The sequence below is a fragment of the Dasypus novemcinctus genome, chromosome 24, assembly GCF_030445035.2.
Source record: "Dasypus novemcinctus isolate mDasNov1 chromosome 24, mDasNov1.1.hap2, whole genome shotgun sequence".
Classification (NCBI taxonomy): Eukaryota; Metazoa; Chordata; class Mammalia; order Cingulata; family Dasypodidae; genus Dasypus; species Dasypus novemcinctus.
This window is the reverse complement of record NC_080696.1, coordinates 28,758,225-28,780,930: the sequence shown is the minus strand read 5'-3', so window position 1 is coordinate 28,780,930 and position 22,706 is coordinate 28,758,225.

Genomic DNA, 22,706 nt, shown 5'->3' with positions numbered 1-22,706 from the left:
AGATAGCTGCAAAATCTCTGCACACAATGCTTAGTTCTCAGAAGGAAATCATATGTGCCATGTTGTTTCTTTTAAGTTTAAAGAGTTAGGTGCTATACCCTCTCTTATGCATTCCTATAGGGAAATGCTAGTTTTAGCTATATGAATGTTATCACAAAAACTGAAGGAAAGGTGATTGCTGCAAAATCTCTGCACACAATGCTTAGTTCTCAGAAGGAAATCATATGTGCCATGTTGTTTCATTTAGGTTTAAAGAGTTAGGCGCTATACCCTCGGTCACACTTTCCTAAATAGGAAATGCTAGTGTTGGAGATAGGAATGTAAGCACAAAAACTTAAGGAAAGTTGATAGCTGCAAAATCTCTGCACACAATGCTTACTTCTCAGAAGTAAATCATATGTGCCATGTTGTTTCATTTAGGTTTAAAGCGTTAGGTGTTATACCCTCGGTTATGCTTTTCAATATAGGAAATGCTATTTTTAGAGATACGAATGTTAGCACAAAAACTGAAGGAAAGGGGATAGCTGCAAAATGTCTGCACACAATGCTTTGTTCTCAGAAGGAAATCATATGTCCCATGTTGTTTCATTTAAGTTTAAAGAGTTAGGTGCTATACCCTCTTTTATGCTTTCCTGTAAGGTAAATCCTAGTTTTAGATATAGGACTGTTATTACAAAAAATGAAGGAAAGGAGAGAGCTGCAATATCTCTGCACACAATGCTTAGTTCTGAGAAGTAAAGCATATGTGCCATGTTGTTTCATTTAGGTTTAAAGGGTTAGGTGCTATACCCACTTTTATGCTTTCCTATAGGGTAAAAGCTAGTTTTAGATACAGGAATGTTAGCACAAAAACTGAAGGAAAGGAGATAGCTGCAAATCTCTGCACACAATGCTTAGTTCTCAGAAGGAAATCATATGTGCCATGTAGGTTCATTTAAGTTTAAAGAGTTAGGTGCTATACACTCGGTTATGCTTTGCAATATAGATAATGCTAGTTTTAGAGATACGAATGTTAGCACAAAACGTGAAGGATAGGAGGTAGCTGTCACATCTCTGCAAACAATGCTTAGTTCTCAGAAATAAATAATATGTGCTATGTTGTTTCACTTAGGTTTAAAGTGTTAGGTGCTACACCCTCGGTTATGGTTTCCAATATAGGAAATGCTAGTTTTAGACATACGAATGTTAGCACAAAAACTGAAGGAAAGGAGATAGCTGCAAAATCTCTGCACACAATGCTTAGTTCTCAGAAGAAAATCATATGTTCCATGTTGTTTCATTTAAGTTTAAAGACTTAGGTGCTATACACTCGGTTATGCTTTGCAATATAGAAAATGCTAGTTTTACACAGAGGAATGTTAGCACAAAACCTGAAGGAAAGGAGATAGCTGCAATATCTCTGCACACAATGCTTAGTTCTCAGTAGGAAATCATATGTGCCATGTTATTTTATTTAAGTTTAAAGAGTTAGGTGCTATACCCTCTTTTATGCTTTCCTATAAGGTAAATGCTAGTTTTAGCTATAGGGATGTTATCACAAAAACTGAAGGAAAGTAGATAGCTGCAAAATCTCTGCGCACAATGCTCAGTTCTCAGTAGGAAATAATATGTGCCATGTTGTTTCATTTAGGTTTAAAGAGTTAGGTGCTATACCCTCTGTTATGCTTTCCTATAGTGTAAATCCTAGTTTTAGATAAAAGAATGTTAGCACAAAAACTGAAGGAAAGGAGATAGCTGCAAAATCTCTGAACACAATGCTTAGTTCTCAGAGGTAAATCATATGTGCCATGTTGTTTCATTTTAGTTTAAAGAGTTAGGTTCTATAGCCTCGGTTATGCTTTGCAAAATAGGAAATGCTAGTTTTACACATAGTAATGATAGCACAAAAACCGAACAAAAGGTGATAGCTGCAAAATCTTTGCACACAATGCTTATTTCTCAGTAGTAATTCATATGAGCCATGTTGTTTCATTTAGGTTTAAAGCGTTAGGTGCTATACCCTCGGTTATGCTTTCCTCTATAGGAAATGCTATTGTTAGATTTAGGACTGTAAGCACAAAAACTGAAGGAAAGGAGATAGCTGCAAAATCTTTGCACACAATGCTTAGTTCTCAGAAGGAAATCATATGTGCCATGTTGTTTCATTTAAGTTTAAAGAGTTAGGTGCTATACCTTTTCTGCTTTCCTATAATGTAAATGCTAGTTTTACACAGAGGAATGTTAGCACAAAAACTGAATGAAAGGAAATAGCTGCAAAATATCTGTACAATGCTTAGTTCTCAGAAGTAAATCATATGTGCCATGTTGTTTCATTTAGGTTTAAAGAGTCATGTACTATATCCTCGGTTATGCTCTCCTATAGTGTAAATGCTAGTTTTAGATATAGAATGTTAGCACAAAAACTTAAGGAAAGGAGATAGCTGCAAAATCTCTGCACACAATGCATACTTCTCAGAAGTAAATAATATGTGCCATGTTGTTTCATTTAGGTTTAAAGCGTTAGGTGCTATCCCCTCGATTATGCTTTCCTGTGTAGGAAATGCTAGCTTTAGACAGACGAATGTTAGCACAAAACCTGAAGGAAAGGAGATAGCTGCAAAATATCTGCACACAATGCTTAGTTCTGAGAAGGAAATCATATGTGCCATGTTGTTTCATTTAGGTTTAAGGAGTTAGGTGCTATACCCTCGGTTATGCTTTCCTAAATAGGAAATGCTAGTTTTAGAGATACGAATGTTAGCACAAAAACTGAAGGAAAGGAGATAGCTGCAAAATCTCTGCACACAATGCTTAGTTTCAGAGGTAAATCACATGTGCCATGTTGTTTCATTTAAGTTTAAATAGTTATGTGCTATACCTCGGTTATGCTTTGCAATATAGGAAATGATAGTTTTACACAGTGGAATGTTAGCACAAAAACTGAATGAAAGGAGATAGCTGCAAAATCTCTGCACACCATGCTTAGTTCTCAGAAGTAAATCATATGTGCCATGATGTTTCATTTAGATTTAAAGAGTTAGGTGCTATACCCTATTTTATGCTTTCCTATAGGGTAAAAGCTAGTTTTAGATACAGGAATGTTAGCACAAAAACTGAAGGAAAGGAGATAGCTGCATATCTCTGCACACAATGCTTAATTCTCAGAAGGAAATCATATGTGCCATGTTGTTTCATTTATGTTTAAAGAATCAGGCGCTATACCCTCAGTCTCGCTTTCCTAAATAGGAAATGCTAGTTTTAGAGATACGAATGTTAGCACAAAACCTGAAGGAAAGGAGATAGCTGCCAAATCTCTGCACACAATGCTTAGTTCTCAGAAGGAAATCATATGTGCCATGTTGTATCATTTAGGTTTAAAGAGTTAGGCGCTATACCCTCGGTCACGCTTTCCTAAATAGGAAATGCTAGTGTTGGAGATAGGAATGTAAGCACAAAAACTTAAGGAAAGGAGATAGCTGCAAAATCTCTGCACACAATGCTTACTTCTCAGAAGTAAATCATATGTGCCATGTTGTTTCATTTAGGTTTAAAGCGTTAGGTGTAATACCCTCGGTTATGCTTTCCAATATAGGAAATGCTATTTTTAGAGATACGAATGTTAGCACAAAAACTGAAGGAAAGGGGATAGCTGCAAAATGTCTGCACTCAATGCTTAGTTCTCAGAAGGAAATCATATGTCCCATGTTGTTTCATTTAAGTTTAAAGATTTAGGTGCTATACCCTCTTTTATGCTTTCCTGTAAGGTAAATCCTAGTTTTAGATATAGGACTGTTATTACAAAAACTGAAGGAAAGGAGATAGCTGCAATATCTCTGCACAGAATGCTTAGTTCTGAGAAGTAAAGCATATGTGCCATGTTGTTTCATTTAGATTTAAAGGGTTAGGTGCCATACCCACTTTTATGCTTTCCTATAGGGTAAAAGCTAGTTTTAGATACAGGAATGTTAGCACAAAAACTGAAGGAAAGGAGATAGCTGCAAATCTCTGCACACAATGCTTAGTTCTCAGAAGGAAATCATATGTGCCATGTAGGTTCATTTAAGTTTAAAGAGTTAGGTGCTATACATTCATTTATTCTTTGCAATATAGATAATGCTAGTTTTAGAGATACGAATGTTAGCACAAAACGTGAAGGATAGGAGGTAGCTGTCATATCTCTGCAAACAATGCTTAGTTCTCAGAAGTAAATAATATGTGCTATGTTGTTTCACTTAGGTTTAAAGCGTTAGGTGCTACACCCTAGGTTATGGTTTCCAATATAGGAAATGCTAGTTTTAGACATACGAATGTTAGCACAAAAACTGAAGGAAAGGAGATAGCTGCAAAATCTCTGCACATAATGCTTAGTTCTCAGAAGAAAATCATATGTGCCATGTTGTTTCATTTAAGTTTAAAGACTTAGGTGCTATACCCTCGGTTATGCTTTGCAATATAGGAAATGCTAGTTTTACACAGAGGAATGTTAGCACAAAAACTGAAGGAAAGGAGATAGCTGCAATATCTCTGCACACAATGCTTAGTTCTCAGTAGGAAATCATATGTGCCATGTTATTTTATTTAAGTTTAAAGAGTTAGGTGCTATACCCTCTTTTATGCTTTCCTATAAGGTAAATGCTAGTTTTAGCTATAGGAATGTTATCACAAAAACTGAAGGAAAGTAGATAGATGCAAAATCTCTGTGCACAATGCTCAGTTCTCAGTAGGAATATGTGCCATGATGTGTCATTTAGGTTTAAAGAGTTAGGTGCTATACCCTCTGTTATGCTTTCCTATAGTGTAAATCCTAGTTTTAGATAAAAGAATGTTAGCACAAAAACTGAAGGAAAGGAGATAGCTGCAAAATCTCTGCACACAATGCTTATTTCTCAGAAGTAAATCATATGTGCCATGTTGTTTCATTTAGGTTTAAATCCTTAGGTGCTATACCCTCGATTTTGCTTTCCTATATAGGAAATGCTAGTTTTAGACATACGAATGTTAGCACAAAAACTGAAGGAAAGGAGATAGCTGCAAAATCTCTGTACACAATGCTTAGTTGTCAGAGGTAAATAATATGTGCCATGTTGTTTCATTTAGGTTTAAATCGTTAGGTGCTATACCCTCGGTTTTGCTTTCCTATATAGGAAATGCTAGTTTTAGACATACGAATGTTAGCACAAAAACTGAAGGAAAGGAGATAGCTGCAAAATCTCTGCAGACAATGCTTAGTTCTCAGTAGGAAATCATATGTGCCATGTTGTTTCATTTAGGTTTAAGGAGTTAGGTGCTATACCCTCGGTTATGCTTTCCTAAATAGGAAATGCTAATGTTAGACTTAGGAATGTTAGCAAAAACTGAAGGAAAGGATATAGCTGCAAAATCTGTACATAAGTCTTACTTCTCAGAAGCAAATCATATGTGCCTTGTTGTCTCATTTAGGTTTAAGGAGTTAGGTGCTATACCCTCAGTTATGCTTTCCTAAATAGGAAATGCTAGATTTAGAGATACGAATGTTAGCACAAAACCTGGAGGAAAGGAGATAGCTGCAAAATCTCTGCACAAAATGCTTAGTTCTCAGAAGTAAATCATATGAGCCATGTTGTTTCATTTAGGTTTAAAGAGTTAGGTGGTAAACCCTCGGTTATGCTTTTGTATATAGGATATGCTAGTGTTGGAGATAGGAATGTTAGCACAAAAACTTAAGGAAAGGATATAGCTGCAAAATGTCTGCACGCAATGCTTAGTTCTCAGAAGGAAATCATATGTTCCATGTTGTTTCATTTAGGTTAAAGGGTTAGGTGCTATACCCTCAGTTATGCTTTCCTAAAATATAAATGCTAGTTTTAGATATAGGAATGTTAGCACAAAACCTGAAGGAAAGGAGATAGCTGCAAAATCTCTGCAAACAATGCTCACTTCTCAGAAGGAAATGATATGTGCCATGTTGTTTCATTTAGATTTAAAGAGTTAGGTGCTATACACTCGGTTATGCTTTGAAATATATTTAAAGCTAGTTTTCCCAGGGGAATGTTAGCCCAAAAACTTAAGGAAAGGAGATAGCTACAAAATCTCTGCACATAATGCTTAGTTCTCCGAATATATCATATGTGCCATATTGTTTAATTTTGGTTTAAAGAGTTAGGTGCTATACCTTCTTTTATGCTTTCCTATAAGGTAAATGCTTGTTTTAGATATAGGAATGTTATCACAAAACCTGAATGAAAGGAGATAGCTGCAAAATCTCAGCACACAATGCTTAGTTCTCAGAAGTAAAACATATGTGCCACGTTGTGTCATTTAGGTTAAAGAGTTATGTGCTATACCCTTGGTTATGCGCTCCTATAGTGTAAATGCTAGTTTTAGACATACGAATGTTAGCACAAAAACTGAGGGAATGGAGATAGCTGCAAAATCTCTGCACACAATGCTTAGTTCTCAGAAGGAAATCATATGTGCCATGTTGTTTCATTTAGGTTTAAAGAGTTAGGCGCTATACCCTCGGTCACGCTTTCCTAAATAGGAAATGCTAGTTTTAGAGATACGAATGTTAGAACAAAACCTGAAGAAAAGGAGATAGCTGCAAAAATCTCTGCACACAATGCTTAGTTCTCAGAAGGAAATCATATGTGCCATGTTGTTTCATTTAGGTTTAAAGAGTTAGGTGGTAAACCCTCAGTTATGCTTTCATATATAGGAAATGCTGGTGTTGGAGATGGGAATGTTTGCACAAAAACTGAAGGGAAGGGGATAGCTGCAAAATGTCTGCACCCAATGCTTAGTTTTCAGAAGGAAATCATATGTGCCTTGTTGTTTCATTTAGGTTTAAATAGTTAGGTGCTATACCCTCTTTTATGCTTTCCTATAAGGTAAATGCTAGTTTTAGATATAGGAATGTTATCACAAAAACTGAAGGAAAGGAGATAGCTGCAAAATCTCTGCAGACAATGCTTAGTTCTCAGTAGGAAATCATATGTGCCATGTTGTTTCATTTAGGTTTAAGGAGTTAGGTGCTATACCCTCGGTTATGGTTTCCTAAATAGGAATTGCTAATGTTAGACTTAGGAATGTTAGCACAAAAACTGAAGGAAAGGAGATAGCTGCAAAATCTCTGTACACAAGTCTTACTTCTCAGAAGCAAATCATATGTGCCATGTTGTTTCATTAAGGTTTAAGGAGTTAGGTGCTATACCCTCGGTTATGCTTTCCTAAATAGGAAATGCTAGTTTTAGAGATACGAATGTTAGCACAAAACCTGGAGGAAAGGAGATAGCTGCAAAATCTCTGCACATAATGATTAGTTCTGAGAAGTAAATCATATGAGCCATGTTGTTTCATTTAGGTTTAAAGAGTTAGGCGCTATACCCTCGGTCACGCTTTCCTAAATAGGAAATGCTAGTTTTAGAGATACGAATTTTAGCACAAAACCTGAAAGAAAGGAGATAGCTGCCAAATCTCTGCACACAATGCTTTGTTCTCAGGAGGAAATCATATGTGCCATGTTGTATCACTTAGGTTTAAAGAGTTAGGCGCTATACCCTCGGTCACGCTTTCCTAAATAGGAAATGCTAGTTTTAGTGATATGAATGTTAGCACAAAAACTGAAGGAAAAGAGATAGCTGCAAAATCTCTGCACACAATGCTTAGTTCTAAGAAGGAAATCATATGTGCCATGTTGTTTCATTTAGGTTTAAAGAGTTAGGCGCTATACCCTCGGTCACGCTTTCCTAAATAGGAAATGCTTGTGTTGGAGATAGGAATGTTAGCACAAAAACTTAAGGAAAGGAGATAGCTGCAAAATCTCTGTGCTCAATGCTTAGTTCTCAGAAGGAAATCATATGTACCATGTTGTTTCATTTAAGTTTAAAGAGTTAGGTGCTATACCCTCTTTAATGCTTTTCTATAAGGTAATTGCTAGTTTTAGCTATAGGAATGTTACCACAAAAACTGAAGGAAAGGAGATAGCTGCAAAATCTCTGCAGACAATGCTTAGTTCTCAGTAGGAAATCATATGTGCCATATTGTTTCATTTAGGTTTAAGGAGTTAGGTGCTATACCATCGGTTATGCTTTCCTAAATAGGAAATGCTAATGCTAGACTTAGGAATGTTAGCACAAAAACTGAAGGAAAGGAGATAGCAGCAAAATCTCTGCACACAATGCTTCGTTCTCAGAAGTAAATCATATGTGCCATAATGTTTCATTTAGTTTTAAAGCGTTAGGTGTTATACCCTCGGTTATGCTATCCTTTATAGGAAATGCTAGTTTTAGAGATACGAATGTTATCACAAAAACTGAAGGAAAGGAGATAGCTGCAAAATGTCAGCTCACAATGCTTTCTTCTCAGAAGTTAATAATATGTGCCATGTTGTTTCATTTAGGTTTAAAGCGTCAGGTGCTATACCCTCGGTTATGATTTCCTGTGTAGGAAATGCTAGTTTTAGATATAGGAATGTTAGCACAAAAACTGAAGGAAAGGAGAGAGCTGCAAAATGTCTGCACACAATGCTTACTTCTCAGAAGTAAATCATATGAGCCATGTTGTTTCATTGAGGTTTAAAGAGTTAGGTGCTATACCCTCGGTTATGCTTTCCTATAGTGTAAATGCTCCTTTTAGATATAGGACTGTTTGCACAAAAACTGAAGGAAAGGAGATAGCTGCAAAATCTCTGCACACAATGCTTTCTTCTCAGAAGTAAATACTATGGGCCATGTTGTTTCATTTAGTTTTAAAGCGTTAGGTGCTATACCCTCGGTTATGCTTTACTGTATAGGAAATGCTAGTTTTAGACATACGAATGTTAGCACAAAACCTGAAGGAAAGGAGATAGCTGCAAAATGTCTGCACACAATGCTTAGTTGTCAGAGGGAAATCATATGTGCCATATTGTTTCATTTAGTTTTAAAGCGTTAGGTGTTATACCCTCGGTTATGCTTTCCTTTATAGGAAATGATAGTTTTAGAGATACGAATGTTATCCCAAAAACTGAAGGAAAGGAGATAGCTGCAAAATGTCAGCACACAGTGCTTACTTCTCAGAAGTTAATAATATGTGCCATGTTGTTTCATTTACGTTTAAAGCATTAGGTGCTATACCCTCGGTTATGATTTCCTGTATAGGAAATGCTAGTTTTAGATATAGGAATGTTAGCACAAAAACTGAAGGAAAGGGGATAGCTGCAAAATCTCTGCACACAATGCTTAGTTCTCAGAAGAAAATCATATGTGCCATGTTGTTTCATTTAAGTTTAAAGAGTTAGGTGCTATACACTCGGTTAAGCTTTGTAATATAGGAAATGGTAGTTTTACACAGAGGAATGTTAGCACAAAAACTGAAGGAAAGGAGATAGCTGCAAAATCTCTGCACACAATGCTTAGTTCTCAGAAGTAAATCATATGTGCCATGTTGTTTCATTTTGGTTTAAAGAGTTAGGTGCTATACCCTCGGGTATGCTTTGCAATATAGGAAAAGCTAGGTTTACACAGAGGAATGTTAGCCCAAAAACTGAAGGAAAGGGGATAGCTGCAAAATTTCTGCACACAATGCTTAGTTCTCAGAAGTAAATAATATGAGCCATGTTGTTTCATTTAGGTTTAAAGAATTAGGTGCTATACCCTCGGTTATGCTTTCCTATAGTGTAAATGCTAGTTTTAGATATAGGAATGTTAGCCCAAAGACTAAAGGAAAGGAGATAGCTGCAAAATCTCTGCACACAATGCTTAGTTCTAAGAGGTAAATCATATGTGCCAAGTTGTTTCATTTAGGTTTAAAGCGTTAGGTGCTATACGCTGGGTATTGCTTTCCTATATAGGAAAAGCTAGGTTTAGACATACGAATGTTAGCACAAAAACTGAAGGAAAGGAGATAGCTGCGAAATCTCTGCACACAATGCTTAGTTCTCAGAAGGAAATCATATGTGCCATGTTGTTTCATTTAGGTTTAAGGAGTTAAGTGCTATACCCTCGGTTATGCTTTCCTAAGTAGTAAATGCTAGTTTTAGAGATACGAATGTTAGCACAAAACCTGAAGGAAAGGAGATAGCTGCAAAATCTCTGCACACAATGCTTAGGTCTCAGAAGTAAATCATATGAGCCATGTTGTTTCATTTAGGTTTAAAGAGTTAGGTGGTAAACCATCTGTTATGCTTTCGTATATAGGAAATGCTAGTGTTGGAGATAGGAATGTTAGCACAAAAATTTAAGGAAAGGATATAGTTGCAAAATCTCTGCACACAATGCTTAGTTCTCAAAAGTAAATCATATGTGCCATGTTGTTTCATTTAGGTTTAAAGCGTTAGGTGTTATACCCTCGGTTAAGCTTTCCAATATAGGAAATGGTAGTTTTAGAGATACGAATGTTAGCACAAAAACTGAAGGAAAGGGGATAGCTGCAAAATGTCTGCACACAATGCTTAGTTCTCAGAAGGAAATCATATGTGCCATGTTGTTTCATTTAGGTTTAAATAGTTAGGTGCTATACCCTCGGTTATGCTTTGCAATATAGGAAATGCTAGTTTTACACAGAGGAATGTTAGCACAAAAACTCAATGAAAGGAGATAGCTGCAAAATCTCTGCACACAGTGCTTAGTTCTCAGAAGTAAATCATATGTGCCATGTTGTTTTATTTAGGTTTAAAGAGTTAGGTGCTATACCCTATTTTATGCTTTCCTATAGGGTAAAAGCTAGTTTTAGATACTGGAATGTTAGCACAAAAATTGAAGGAAAGGAGATAGCTGCAAAATCTCTGCACACAATACTTAGTTCTCAGAAGTAAATCATATGTGGCATGTTGTTTCATTTCGGTTTAAAGAGTTAGGTGCTATACCCTCGGTTATGCTTTCCTATAGTGTAAATGCTACTTTTAGATATAGGACTGTTTGCACAAAAACTGAAGGAAAGGAGATAGCTGCAAAATCTCTGCACACAATGCTTACTTCTCAGAAGTAAATAATATGTGCCATGTTGTTTCATTTAGGTTAAACGCGTTAGGTGCTATACCCCGGTTATGCTTTCCTGTATAGGAAATGCTAGTTTTATTCATACAAATGTTACCACAAAACCTGAAGGAAAGGAGATATCTGCAAAATGTCTGCACACAATGCTTAGTTGTCAGAAGGAAATCATATGTGTCTTGTTGTTTCATTTAGGGTTAAAGTGTTAGGTGTTATACCCTCCGTTATGCTTTCCTATAAGGTAAAAGCTAGTTTTAGAGATACTAATGTTAACACAAAAATTGAAGGAAAGGGGATCGCTGCAAAATCTCTGCACACAATGCTTAGTTCTCAGAAGAAAATCATATGTGCCATGTTGTTTCATTTAAGTTTAAAGAGTTAGGTGCTATACCCTCGGTTATGCTTTGCAATATAGGAAATGCAGGTTTTACACAGAGGAATGTTAGCACAAAAACTGAAGAAAAGGAGATAGCTGAAAAATCTCTGCACACAATGCTTAGTTCTAAGAAGTAAACCATATGTGCCATGTTGTTTCATTTTGGTTTAAAGGGTTAGGAGCTATACCGTCTTTTATGCTTTCCTATAGGGTAAAAGCTAGTTTTAGATAGAGGAATGTTAGCACAAAAACTGAAGGAAAGGAGATAGCTGTGAAATCTCTGCACACAATGCTTAGTTCTCAGAAGGAAATCATATGTGCCATGTTGTTTCATTTAGGTTTAAGGAGTTAAGTGCTATACCCTCGGTTATGCTTTCCTAAATAGTAAATGCTAGTTTTAGAGATACGAATGTTCGCACAAAACCTGAAGGAAAGGAGATAGCTGCAAAATCTCTGCACACAATGCTTAGGTCTCAGAAGTAAATCATATGAGCCATGTTGTTTCATTTAGGTTTAAAGAGTTAGGTGGTAAACCATCTGTTATGCTTTCGTATATAGGAAATGCTAGTGTTGGAGATAGGAATGTTAGCACAAAAATTTAAGGAAAGGATATAGTTGCAAAATCTCTGCACACAATGCTTAGTTCTCAAGAGTAAATAATATGTGCCATGTTGTTTCATTTAGTTTTAAAGCGTTAGGTGTTATACCCTCGGTTAAGCTTTCCAATATAGAAAATGGTAGTTTTAGAGATACGAATGTTAGCACAAAAACTGAAGGAAAGGGGATAGCTGCAAAATGTCTGCACACAATGCTTAGTTCTCAGAAGGAAATCATATGTGCCATGTTGTTTCATTTAGGTTTAAATAGTTAGGTGCTATACCCTCGGTTATGCTTTGCAATATAGGAAATGCTAGTTTTACACAGAGGAATGTTAGCACAAAAACTCAATGAAAGGAGATAGCTGCAAAATCTCTGCACACAGTGCTTAGTTCTCAGAAGTAAATCATATGTGCCATGTTGTTTTATTTAGGTTTAAAGAGTTAGGTGCTATACCCTATTTTATGCTTTCCTATAGGGTAAAAGCTAGTTTTAGATACCGGAATGTTAGCACAAAAATTGAAGGAAAGGAGATAGCTGCAAAATCTCTGCACACAATACTTAGTTCTCAGAAGTAAATCATATGTGGCATGTTGTTTCATTTCGGTTTAAAGAGTTAGGTGCTGTACCCTCGGTTATGCTTTCCTATAGTGTAAATGCTACTTTTAGATATAGGACTGTTTGCACAAAAACTGAAGGAAAGGAGATAGCTGCAAAATCTCTGCACACAATGCTTAGTTCTCAGAAGAAAATCATATGTGCCATGTTGTTTCATTTAAGTTTAAAGAGTTAGGTGCTATACCCTCGGTTATGCTTTGCAATATAGGAAATGCTGGTTTTACACAGAGGGATGTTAGCACAAAAACTGAAGAAAAGGAGATAGCTGCAAAATCTCTGCACACAATGCTTAGATCTCAGAAGGAAATCATATGTGTCATGTTGTTTCATTTCGGTTTAAAGAGTTAGGTGCTATACCCTCGGTTATGCTTTGCAATATAGGAAATGCTAGTTTTACACGGAGGAATGTTAGCACAAAAACTGAATGAAAGGAGATAGCTGCAAAATCTCTGCACACAATGCTTAGTTCTAAGAAGTAAACCATATGTGCCATGTTGTTTCATTTTGGTTTAAAGGGTTAGGAGCTATACCGTCTTTTATGCTTTCCTATAGTGTAAAAGCTAGTTTTAGATAGAGGAATGTTAGCACAAACCTGAAGGAAAGGAGATAGCTGCAAAATCTCTGCACACAATACTTAGTTCTCAGAAGTAAATCATATGTGCCATGTTCTTTCATTTCGGTTTAAAGATTTAGGTGCTATACCCTCGGTTATGCTTTGCAATATAGGAAAAGCTTGGTTTACACAGAAGAATGTTAGCCCAAAAACTGAAGGAAAGAGATAGCTGCAAATCTCTGCACACAATGCTTAGTTCTCAGAAGTAAATCATATGAACCATGTTGTTTCATTTAGGTTTAAAGAGTTAGGTGCTATACCCTCGGTTATGCTTTCCTATAGTGTAAATGCTAGTTTTAGATATAGGAATGTTAGCACAAAAACTAAAGGAAAGGTGATAGCTGCCAAATCTCTGCACAGAATGCTTAGTTCTCAGAGGTAATTAATATGTGCCATGTTTTATAATTTCGGTTTAAAGCGTTAGGTGTTATACGCTCGGTTTTCCTTTCCTATATAGGAAATGCTAGGTTTAGACATGTGAATGTTAGCACAAAAAATGAATGAAAGGAGATAGCTGCAAAATCTCTGCACACAATGCTTAGTTCTCAGAAGTAAATCATATATGCAATGTTGTATCATTTAGGCTTAAAGGTTTAGGAGCTATACCCTCTTTTATGCTTTCCTGTAGGGTAAAAGCTAGTTTTAGATACAGGAATGTTAGCACAAAAACTGAAGGAAAGGAGATAGCTGCAAAATCTGTGCACACATGCTTAATTCTCAGAAGAAAATCATATGTGCCATATTGTTTCATTCAGTTTTAAAGCGTTAGGTGTTATACCCTCGTTTATGCTTTCCTTTATAGGAAATGTTAGTTTTAGAGATACGAATGTTATCACAAAAACTGAAGGAAAGGAGATAGCTGCAAAATGGCAGCACACAATGCTTACTTCTCAGAAGTTAATAATATCTGCCATGTTGATTCATTTAGGGTTAAAGCGTTAGATGCTATACCCTCGGTTATGCTTTCCTGTATAGGAAATGCTAGTTTTAGATACAGGAATGTTAGCACAAAAATTGAATAAAAGGAGATAGTTGCAAAATCTTTGCGCACAATGCTTAGTTCTCAGAAGTAAATCATATGAGCCATGTTGTTTCATTTAGGTTTAAAGCGTTACGTGCTATACCCTCGCTTATGCTTTCCTATATAGGAAATGCTAATGTTAGACTTAGGAATGTAAGCACAAAAACTGAAGGAAAGGAGATAGCTGCAAAATCTCTGCACACAATGCTTACTTCTCAGAAACAAATCATATGTGCGATGTTGTTTCATTTAGGTTTAAAGAGTTAGGTGCTATACCCTCGGTTATGCTTTCCTAAATAGGAAATGCTAGTTTTAGAGATAAGATGTAAGCACAAAACATGAAGGAAAGGAGATAGCTGCAAAATCTCTGCACACAATTCTTAGTTCTCAGAAGGAAATCATATGTGCCATGTTGTTTCATTTAGGGTTAAAGAGTTAGGTGTTATACCCTCCGTTATGCTTTCCTATAAGGTAAATGCTAGTTTTAGAGATACGAATGTTAGCACAAAAACTGAAGGAAAGGGGATAGCTGCAAAATCTCTGCACACAATGCTTAGTTCTCAGAAGAAAATCATATGTGCCATGTTGTTTCATTTAAGTTTAAAGACTTAGGTGCTATACCCTTGGTTATGCTTTGCAATATAGGAAAAGCTAGTTTTACACAGAGGAATGTTAGCCCAAAGACTGAAGGAAAGGAGATAGCTGCAAAATCTCTGCACACAATGCTTAGTTTTCAGAAGTAAATCATATGAGCCATGTTGTTTCATTTAGGTTTAAAGAGTTAGGTGGTAAACCCTCGGTTTTGCTTTTGTATATAGGAAATGCTAGTGTTGGAGATAGGAATGTTAGCACAAAAACTTAAGGAAAGAGTATAGCTGCAAAATCTCTGCACGCAATGCTTAGTTCTCAGAAGGAAATCATATGTGCCATGTTGTTTCATTTAAGTTTAAAGAGTTAGGTGCTATACCCTCTTTTATGCTTTCCTATAAGGAAAATTATAGTTTTAGATATAGGAATGTTATCACAGAAACTGAAAGAAAGGAGATAGCTGCAAAATCTCTGCACACAATGCTTAGTTCTCAGAAGGAAATCATATGTGCAATGTTGTTTCATTTAGGTTAAAGAGTTAAGTGCTATACACTCTGTTATGCTTTCCTATAATATAAATGCTAGTTTTAGATATAGGAATGTTAGCACAAAACCTGAAGGAAAGGAGATAGCTGCAAAATCTCTGCAAACAATGCTCAGTTCCAGAAGGAAATGATATATGCCATGTTGTTTTATTTAGGTTTAAAGAGTTAGGTGCTATACCCTCGGTTATGCTTTGCAATATAGGAAAAGCTGGTTTTCACAGAGGAATGATAGCCCAAAAACTTAAGGAAAGGAGATAGCTACAAAATCTCTGCACACAATGCTTAGTTCTCCGAATATATCATATGTGCCATATTGTTTCACTTTTGTTTAAAGCGTTAGGTGTTATACCCTCGGTTATGCTTTCCTTTATAGGAAATGCTAGTTTTAGAGATACGAATGTTATCTTAAAAACTGACGGAAAGGAGATAGCTGCAAAATGTCAGCACACAATGATTACTTCTCAGAAGTTAATAATATCTGCCATGTTGTTTCATTTAGGTTTAAAGCGTTAGATGCTATACCCTCGGTTATGCTTTCCTGTATAGGAATAGCTAGTTTTAGATATAGGAATGTCAGCACAAAAACTGAAGGAAAGGAGATAGCTGCAAAATCTCTGCACACAATGCTTACTTCTCAGAAGTAAATCATATGAGCCATGTTGTTTCATTTAGGTTTAAAGAGTTAGGTGCTATACCCTCGGTTATGCTTTCCTATAGTGTAAATGCTCGTTTTAGATATAGGACTGTTTGCACAAAAACTGAAGGAAAGGAGATAGCTGCAAAATCTCTGCACACAGTGCTTACTTCACAGAAGTAAATAATATGTGCCATGATGTTTCATTTACGTTTTAAGCGTTAGGTGCTATACCCTCGTTATGCTTTCCTGTATAGGAAATGCTAGTTTTAGACATAGGAATGTTAACACAAAACCTGAAGGAAAGGAGATAGCTGCAAAATGTCTGCACACAATGCTTAGTTCTCAGAAGTAAATCATATGAGCCATGTTGTTTCTTTTAGGTTTAAAGAGTTAGGTGCTAAACCCTCGGTTATGCTTTCCTATAGTGTAAATGCCAGTTTTAGATATAGGACTGTTTGCACAAAATCTTAAGGAAAAGAGATAGCTGCAAAATCTCTGCACACAATGCTTACTTCTCAGAAGTAAATAATATGTGCCATGTTGTTTCATTTAGGTTTAAGCGTTAGGTGCTATACCCTCGGTTATGCTTTACTGTGTAGGAAATGCTAGTTTTAGACATACGATTGTTAGCAAAAAACCTGAAGGAAAGGAGATAGCTGCAAAATCTCTGCACACAATGCTTAGTTCAGAAGGAAATCATATGAGCCATGTTGATTCATTTAGGTTTAAAGAGTTATGCGCTATACCCTCGGTCACGCTTTCCTAAATAGGATATGCTAGTGTTGGAGATAGAAATGATAGCACCAAAAATTAAGGAAAGGAGATAGCTGCAAAATCTCTGCACACAATGCTTAGTTCTCAGAGGTAAATCATATGTGCCATGTTGTCTCATTTATGTTTAAAGGATTAGGAGCTATACCCTCTTTTATGCTTTCCTATAGGGTAAAAGCTAGTTTTAGATACAGGAATGTTAGCACAAAAACTGAAAGAAAGGAAATAGCTGCAAAATCTCTGCACACAATACTTAGTTCTCAGAAGTAATTCATATGTGCCATGTTGTTTCATTTCGTTTTAAAGAGTTAGGTGCTATACCCTCAGTTATGCTTTGCAATATAGGAAAAGCTAGTTTTACACAGAGGAATGATAGCCCAAAAACTGAAGGAAAGGAGATAGCTGCAAAATCTCTGCAAACAATAATTAGTTCTAAGAAGTAAATCATATGAGCCATGTTGTTTCATTTAGGTTTGAAGAGTTAGGTTCTATACCCTCGGTTATGCTTTCCTATAGTGTAAATGCTAGTTTTAGATATAGGAATGTTAGCACAAAAACTAAAGGAAAGGGGATAGCTGCAAAATCTCTGCACACAATGCTTAGTTCTCAGAGGTAAATCATATGTGCCAAGTTGTTTCATTTAGGTTTAAAGCGTTAGGTGCTATACGCTTGGTTTTGCTTTCCTATATAGGAAATGCAAGGTTTAGACATACGAATGTAAGCACAAAAACTGAAGGAAAGGAGATAGCTTCAAAATCTCTGCACACAATGCTTAGTTCTCAGAAGTAAATCATATGTGCCATGTTGTTTCATTTAGGTTTAAAGGGTTAGGAGCTATACCCTCTTTTATGCTTTCCCATAGGGTAAAATGTAGTTTTAGATACAGGAATGTTAGCACAAAAACTGAAGGAAAGGAGATAGCTGCAAAATCTCTGCACACAATGCTTAGTTCTCAGAAGGAAATCATATGTGCCATGTTGTTTCATTTAGGTTTAAAGAGTTAGGCGCTATACCCTCAGTCACGCTTTCCTAAATAGGAAATGCTAGTTTTACAGATACGAATGTTAGCACAAAACCTGAAGGAAAGGAGATAGCTGCCAAATCCCTGCACACAATGCTTAGTTCTCAGAAGGAAATCATATGAGCCATGTTGTTTCATTTAGGTTTAAAGAGTTAGGCGCAATACCCTCGGTCACGCTTTCCTAAATAGGAAATGCTAGTGTTGGAGATAGGAATGTTAGCACAAAAACTTAAGGAAAGGAGATAGCTGCAAAATCTCTGCACACAATACTTAGTTCTCAGAAGTAAATCATATGTGCCATGTTGTTTCATTTAGGTTTAAAGCGTTAGGTGTTATACCCTCGGTTATGCTTTCCAATATAGGAAATGCTAGTTTTAGAGATACGAATGTTAGCACAAAAACTGAAGGAAAGGGGATAGCTGCAAAATGTCTGCACAGAATGCTTAGTTCTCAGAAAGAAATCATAGGTCCCATGTTGTTTCATTTAAGTTTAAAGAGTTAGGTGCTATACCCTCTTATATACTTTCCTATAAGGTAAATGCTAGTTTTAGATATAGGAATGTTATCACAAAAACTGAAGGAATGGAGATAGCTGCAAAATCTCTGCACACAATGCTTAGTTCTCAGAAGGAAATCATATGTGCCATGTTGTTTCATTTAGGTTTAAGGAGTTAGGTGCTATACCCTCGGTTATGCTTTCCTAAATAGGAAATGCGAGTTTTAGAGATACGAATGTTAGCACAAAACCTGAAAGAAAGGAGATAGATGCAAAATCTCTGCACGCAATGCTTAGTTCTCAGAAGGAAATCATATGAGCCATGTTGTTTCATTTAGCTTTAAAGAGTTAGGTGGTAAACCCTCCGTTAGGCTTTCGTATATAGGAAATGCTAGTGTTGGAGATAGGAATGTTAGCTCAAAAACTTAAGGAAAGGATATAGCTGCAAAATCTCTGGACACAATGCTTAGTTCTCAGAAGTAAATCATATGAGCCATGTTGTTTCATTTAGGTTTAAAGAGTCAGGTGGTAAACCCTCAGTTATGCTTTCGTATATAGGTAATGCTAGTGTTGGAGATAGGAATGTTAGCACAAAAACTTAAGGAAATGATATAGCTGCAAAATCTCTGCACACAATGCTTAATTCTCAGAAGTAAATCATATGTGCCATGTTGTTTCATTTAGGTTTAAAGCGTTAGGTGTTATACCCTCGGATATGCTTTCCAATATAGGAAATGCTAGTTTTAGAGATAAGAATGTTATCACAAAAACTGAAGGAAAGGGGATAGCTGCAAAATGTCTGCACACAATGCTTACTTCTCAGAAGGAAATCATATCTGCCATGTTGTTTCATTTAGGTTTAAATAGTTAGGTGCTATACCCTCTTTTATGCTTTGCAATACAGGAAATGCTTGTTTTACACAGAGGAATGTTAGCACAAAAACTGAATGAAAGGAGATAGCTGCAAAATATCTGCAAACAATGCTTAGTTCTCAGAAGGAAATCATATGTGCCATGTTGTTTCATTTAGGTTTAAAGAGTTAGGTGCTATACCCTATTTTATGCTTTCCTATAGGGTAAAGCTAGTTTTAGATACAGGAATGTTAGCACAAAACCTGAAGGAAAGGAGATAGCTGCAAATCTCTGGACACAATGCTTAGTTCTCAGAAGGAAATCATATGTGCAATTTTGTTTCATTTAGGTTTAAAGAGTTTGGCGCTATACCCTCAGTCACGCTTTCCTAAATAGGAAATGCTAGTTTTAGAGATACGAATGTTAGACAAAAACTGAAGGAAAGGAGTTAGCTGCAAAATCTCTGCACACAATGCTTAGTTCTCAGACGTAAATCATATGTGCCATATTGTTTCATTTAGGTCTAAAACGTTAGGTGCTATACGCTCCGTTTTGCTTTCCTATATAGGAAATGCTAGTTTTAGACATACGAATGTTAGCACAAAAACTGAAGGAATGGAGATAGCTGCAAAATTTCTGCACACAATGCTTAGTTCACAAAAGTAAATCATATGTGCCATATTGTTTCATTTAGGTTTAAAGAGTTAGGCGCTATACCCTCGGTCACGCTTTCCTAAATAGGAAATGCTAGTGTTGGAGATAGGAATGTTAGCCCAAAAACTTAAGGAAAGGATATAGCTGCAAAATCTCGGCACACAATGCTTACTTCTCAGAAGGAAATCATATGTGCCATGTTGTTTCATTTAGGTTTAAAGAGTTAGGCGCTATACCCTCGGTAACGCTTTCCTAAATAGGAAATGCTAGTTTTAGAGATACGAATGTTACTACAAAACCTGAAGGAAAGGAGATAGCTGCCAAATCTCTGCACACAATGCTTAGTTCTCAGAAGGAAATCATATGAGCCATGTTGATTCATTTAGGTTTAAATAGTTAGGCGCTATACCCTCGGTTATGCTTTGCAATATGGGAAATGCTAGTTTTACACAGAGGAATGTTAGCACAAAAACTGCATGAAAGGAGATAGCTGCAAAATCTCTGCACACAATGCTTAGTTCTCAGAAGTAAATCATATGTGCCATGTTGTTTCATTTAGGTTTAAAGCGTTAGGTGCTATACCCTCGGATTTGCTTTCCTATATAGGAAATGCTAGTTTTAGAGATACGAATGTTAGCAAAAAAACTGAAGGAAAGGGGATAGCTACAAAATGTCTGTATGCACTGCTTAGTTCTCAGAAGGAAATCATATGTGCATGTTGTTTCATTTAGGTTTAAAGAGTTAGGTGCTATACCCTTTTTTATTCTTTCCTATACGGAAAATGCTAGTTTCAGATATAGGAATGTTAGTACAAAACTGAAGGAAAGGAGATAGCTTCAAAATCTCTGCATGCAATGCTTAGTTCTCAGAAGGAAATCATATGTGCCATGTTGTTTCATTTAGGTTTAAAGTGTTAGGTGCTATACCCTCGGTTATGCTTTCCAATATAGGAAATGCTATTTTTAGAGATACGAATATTAGCACAAAAACTGAAGGAAAGGGGATAGCTGCAAAATGTCTGCACACAATGCTTAGTTCTCAGAAGTAAATCATATGAGCCATGTTGTTTCACTTAGGTTTAAAAAGTTAAGTGGGAAACCCTCGGTTATGCTTTCATATATAGGAAATGCTAGTGTTGGACATTGGAATGTTAGCACAAAAACTTAAGGAAAGGAGATAGCTGCAAAATCTCTGCACACTATGCTTAGTTCTCAGAAGTAAATCATATCTGCCATGTTGTTTCATTTATGTTTAAAGAGTTAGGTGCTATACCCTCTTTTATGCTTTCCTATAGGTTAAATGCTAGTTTTAGATACAGGAATGTTAGCACAAAAATGAAGGAAAGGAGATAGCTGCAAAATCTCTGCACACAATGCTTAGTTCTCAGGAGTAAATCATATGTGCCATGTTATTTCATTTAGGTTTAAAGAGTTAGGTTCTATACCCTCTGTTATGCTTTGCAATATAGGAAATGCTAGTTTTACACCTACGAATGTTAGCACAAAAAATGAACGAAAAGAGATAGTTGCAAAATCTTTGCACACAATGCTTAGTTCTCAGAAGTAAATCATATGAGCCATGTTGTTTCATTTACGTTTAAAGCGTTAGGTGCTATACCCTCGGTTATGCTTTCCTATATAGGAAATGCTAATGTTAGAGTTAGGGATGTTAGCACAAAAACTGAAGGAAAGGAGATAGCTGCAAAATCTCTGGACACAATGCTTACTTCTCAGAAGTAAATCATATGTGCCATGTTGTTTCATTTAGGTTTAAAGAGTTAAGTGCTATACCCTCTTTTATGCTTTCCTATAGGGAAAATGCTAGTTTTAGATATAGGAATGTTAGTAGAAAAACTAAAGGAAAGGAAATAGCTGCAAAATCTCTGCACATAATGCTTAGTTCTCAGAAGGAAATCATATGTGCCATGTTGTTTCATTTAAGTTTAAAGAGTTAGGTGCTATACCCTTTTTTATGCTTTCCTATAGGGTAAATGCTAGTTTTAGATATAGGAATGTTAGCACAAAAACTGAAGGAAAGGAGATAGCTGCAAAATCTCTGCACACAATGCTTAGTTCTCAGAAGGAAATAATATGTGCCATGTTGTTTCATTTAGGTTTAAAGAGTTAGGTGCTATACCCTCGGTTATGCTTTCCTATAATATAACTGCTAGTTGTAGATATAGGAATGTTAGCACAAAAACTGAAGGAAAGGAGAGAGCTGCAAAATCTCTGCACTCAATGCTTAATTCTCAGAAGGAAATCATATGTGCCATGTTGTTTCATTTCGGTTTAAAGAGTTGGGTGCTATACCCTCGGTTATGCTTTGCAATATAGTAAATGCTAGTTTTACAAAGAGGATTGTTAGCAGAAAAACTTAAGGAAAGGAAATAGCTGAAAAATCTCTGCACACAATGCTTAGTTCTCAGAAGTAAATCATATGTGCCATGTTGTTTCATTTAGGTTTAAAGCGTTAGGTGTTATACCCTCGGTTATGCTTTCCAATATAGGAAATGCTAGTTTTAGAGATACGAATGTTAGCACAAAAACTGAAGGAAAGTGGATAGCTGCAAAATGTCTGCATACAATGCTTAGTTCTCAGAAGGAAATCATATGTCCCATGTTGTTTCATTTAAGTTTAAATAGTTAGGTGCTATACCCTCTTTTATGCTTTCCTATAAGGTAAATGATTGTTTTAGATATAGGAATTTTAGCACAAAAACTGAAGAAAGGAGATAGCTGCAAAATCTCTGCACACAATTCTTAGTTTCAGAAGGAAATCATATGTGCCATGTTGTTTCATTTAGGTTTAAAGAGTTAAGTTCTATACCATCGGTTATGCTTTGCAATATTGGAAATGCTAGTTTTACCCATAGGAATGTTGGCACAAAACCTGAAAGAAACTAGATAGCTGCAGAATCTCTGCACACAATACTTAGTTCTCAGAAGGAAATCATATGTGCCATGTTGTTTCATTTAGGTTTAAAGAGTTA